This window comes from Phocoena sinus, chromosome X, assembly GCF_008692025.1.
Source record: "Phocoena sinus isolate mPhoSin1 chromosome X, mPhoSin1.pri, whole genome shotgun sequence".
Classification (NCBI taxonomy): Eukaryota; Metazoa; Chordata; class Mammalia; order Artiodactyla; family Phocoenidae; genus Phocoena; species Phocoena sinus.
The window spans coordinates 101,902,709-101,906,619 of NC_045784.1; the positions used below are offsets into that span (position 1 = coordinate 101,902,709).

Consider the following 3,911-nt stretch of genomic DNA (forward strand, 5'->3'; position numbering starts at 1 on the left):
CTTCTCAGAGGTAGGCCCCTCCACCTGGGCTAGCGTGGTTTCTCCCCACACGTGCCCTCCACAACAGGGAAGGTGGTGAACAGAACTGGGAGAGACAAGACGATGCCCCACTCCCTCTCTTCCGTAAAGCCCTATGAGTAGTCACTGCAGAAGTGTCCCTTGGAGTCCTCCTTGTACCTGATCTGGTCACCATGAATGGGCCTCAGGCCTGCTTTGAAACACACTGTTCTCCCATTCGAGACTCACACCACCCGTCTTGCACATTTAGGTGGTCCCAATGGGGCAGGGTGCGGGGAGCATGGGTGCTGGGGGAGAGGGTAGAAGAGAACAGGTGGGTCTGTGTAAACACCTCACGGGCACCTGGCAAACTTCTGAGATGTGCATGGCCTATGATGGTGACTCAGGGCTGTTACTGCATGAAAGGAGGCCTCCTGGGCATTCGGTCTGAATGGCGCTGGCTTAGCAATTTCCATCAAATTTACTAACTCCATGTGACACAGAGACCAACTATGCAGAGAACTCACAACTTTATTGAAAATAGAAAAACATGCCCTAAAACAGTGGGTCAAGGATTCTACTTCTAATTAATATACTTTGCAGGCCTTTGGGGAACTCTTCTTGGTGGTGAGGTATGCAGAATTTGAAACTGCCTCAAAGGCCCTTTGGAAAAAACTGTCACAGACACAATTCAATAGAAAGTTGGGGCAGCTGAAGGATCTCCAATGGAAAGGAATGACGCCATGCCACATGAGGACACCTACAGTGAAGCACATGTGGAAGATGACAGGGCGGAGGAAGCAACAGCATAGGAGGAAAGGGTGCCATGGGCGGCCTGGGTGGCTCAGGCTGCACGTGTGGCACGGGCAGGTTAGGTGGCATGGGCGGCATGGGTGGCATGGGCGGCATGGGCAGCAGAGGCAGCTCCAGCGGCACTTGCTCCACAAAAACGTGGACCCAATCCAGCTCCTGAAGCAGAATGGCACGGCAGTGTTCACACAGGCTGATGACAGCAGGGAGGACCAGGGGCACGTGGGGCACGTTTCTGAGCATTACTGCCCACTGATGTCTCCGATGTGTCCACTTGGCCCTTCTACTCTTAAACCAAACCTTCAAGCAGAGAGAAAAAGGGATTGATTAGTATATTGAGCATTTCATGTCAGACATGAAAAATTGTAGCAGGGAGCTCTTGGTGCCTTGAAGATTTGAAAGTGCATCAGGAGAAGCTATTTCCTTCTTGCTAAAGTATCTTAGGATATGTAGCTGAAGGCGCTCCCTTCAGCCACCCTCCCCCCCAAAGAGCGAGCACCGACTATGTGCCAGGCTCTGGATTGGCATATGGCTTTGTCTCTCCCCTCCCACCTTTACTATTATTTCCCCCACTCTTACATGCGGGTGGAGCTGACCAACTGCGCTGTGTCCCTGCTGTTATTACTATGCCTGGTAGGTCTGCGTCCTGACAACTGACCGTCAGCTCCAGCTGCCACTAATCCCTACTCATTGGGCAGGTGTCACCTTAGTTATGGGGGAAGTTGAGCATAGGAAAGAGTAGGTGCCTGTTAAAATCATACTAAGGGGAATGGTCCCCATTTTGAAAAACCCATCTTTGGTTACAGTAAATAATCAATAGGAGTGGGTTGGATTTTTAAACAAAAGCTTTCCCCGAGGATGTCTAAAAAGGGTCATTCATCCTCTGGAACCATGGGATGGTTAAAAAGATGGAGATGGTATTGTGAGGGAGGTTTGGTCATGGGGGGCCCAGCGACTTTGTGGCTTGTCTTGCTGGACACCGGCGGAACTGAAGCCCTGGACACTGCCTTAATATTAGACTATAGGGGTAACAAATGCTTAGACGAACTCAGCCCAAATTTACTAAAACTCTTAACATCTTTGCCCAGACAAGAGTTTGGGGGGAAAGAGGCATACCATTGTCACCTCTGTCAATTCTGCACTCTCCAACCTGCCCCACCCTCCAAACCTTCCTGGGCTCAGGACCAGGTCAGCTCACTCCGCTCTGGCTACAGTTGCAGGGCCTTGGACCAGAGCCTCTGGTGCCCAGCAAGGTTGCGCCCTCTAGGAGCTGCTAATCAACCAGGAGATCCCCATCCTGTCCCTTAGGCTTAAGTCAAGAGGGCGCAACTTGCATTTTAGGAAGACAGCCGACAACCACGTGAGTGAGGGGTCACAAAACGGCTCCCCCCTAAACATCTGCCAACTATTAACAACTGGAAGTAAAACCTGTCCTGGGGGCTGCACTGCTCCCTCAGCATCTCAGTTAATGGAATTATGCCATATTTAGATTTCTGGATGTTTCCACGCGGCAAATTTTACATGAGACCAAGGGCCTCCTCTCTCTGTCGCCCCATTTTCCCTCTCCCATCTTAGTATTTGGGTCCTTCTGCTGCATGAATATGTAGTCGAGAAAAGCCAGTGTAATAGAGCTCACTTTGGGGGGTTCGAGTGTACCAATGGTCAACTCTGCATAAATATAAGCAATGTGCAAAGCTGGCTATGTGAGGTTCAGGCTGACACTACTTCCATATTTCCAATACTGGTTTCATAAAACAACTCCTACTGTCCTTGCAAACCAAGGGAGGGTGTCCATTAAATGTTTCTTTGGGACGCTCATGCTGTAGAGTCTGGAAATAGATGAAAACATTCTCCCGTCTTCTTCATGTGTTTCTTGTTGCTCCTTTTGCCTTCAGAACTCCATTAAGAGACCACTACGTAAACCCAGGAGAAGCAAGCCACCAAAACTTCAGTTTTTCTTTTCCTCTGAGCTTGCTTTGCCTGCTTGAGAAAGCAGAGGTCTGCGCCTCCCAAGCCCTGGCCAGACCTGACTGTGAACCCAGCCCGTGGCCTTAGGCCGTCAGCACTGCTTTCCAGACCCCACCACCAGCTCTGCAGCCCGTGTCCATCACTGCCCTCACACACGCTCTCTGCAGCAAAGCTAGTGAACCCATCCCGATTCTTCTTTGTCTCTCTTTCTTTCTTTTCTTCTTCTTTCCCCCCACAAATACTCCTTTGATTTAACTTAGGCTTTTCTATAGTCTCAAAAAATCACTCCTGATCCTTTGACTCACAAACTACTCATCACTGGAAGAGCATAAGTATTTCACCTTACCACAGGTAAGAATCCTGCCTGAGCTAAGAGTCATCCTCCACTACCAACAAATTCCACACACCCCATCTCTTCCTAACAGTACCACGAAAAGGAAGAAAAGCCTCAGGTGTCAGAAATTCGTCAAGAGACTATTCACGAATGCATTTGGTTGTCTCAAAACTTTGAAGCTGTAAGGAATCCTCATGGCGTACGTTCCACTCTGTATAACTCTTTTCCACCTTTCTCAGGTCGGTGAAACTTTGTTTGAAATTGTTGTTTTAGTTTGTTTTGTTCTTTAGACATATTTCAAAGGTTGCAACTCGCCCTCCCACCTCCACTATAATGCAAAACCTACTATGTTAGCAACGCTCTCAGGCTGGCATATCAAAGAATTCCAGAAAATGAGGATTTAGGGCTGCCACTCTCTCCACTACTTTACCAAACACTTAGAAACTCCAGCAGGAGAGGGCCTCTCTCCCATGGGGCTGTGTGTGGGGTGGAGGGGACCTCTTCTCCTCAGCCCTTGGGCTGGAAGCGCAGATCAGCCCTGGGGGAATCCCTGACGGGGCTGCCATGAGCTGGGCAGCCTTGTTTTCCGACCTCAGACGTTTGTAGTTGCTGGGAGCCCCTACTTGGTCTACACCAGGCTGGGCCTTACGTGGCAGCACTGGGCATGGGGCCTCTGGCTTTCCTTCCCAGGACACTGCCAGGCTCTCATGGGCTGATCCTGGCCTAGGTTGTCCCCAGGCAAGGACGTATGCACCCCCAACAAGTGATCACCTACTGTACAGACACCCGCCAGTGAGGGGGC

At 50.2% G+C, this 3,911-nt stretch overlaps 1 non-coding gene across 1 annotated transcript; it reads left to right on the top strand.

Annotated features, from left to right (window-relative positions):
- The first annotated feature begins 3,567 nt into the window (after positions 1–3,567).
- Positions 3,568–3,711, top strand: LOC116748190. Its single transcript, XR_004348201.1, has one exon.
- Positions 3,712–3,911: the final 200 nt, after the last annotated feature.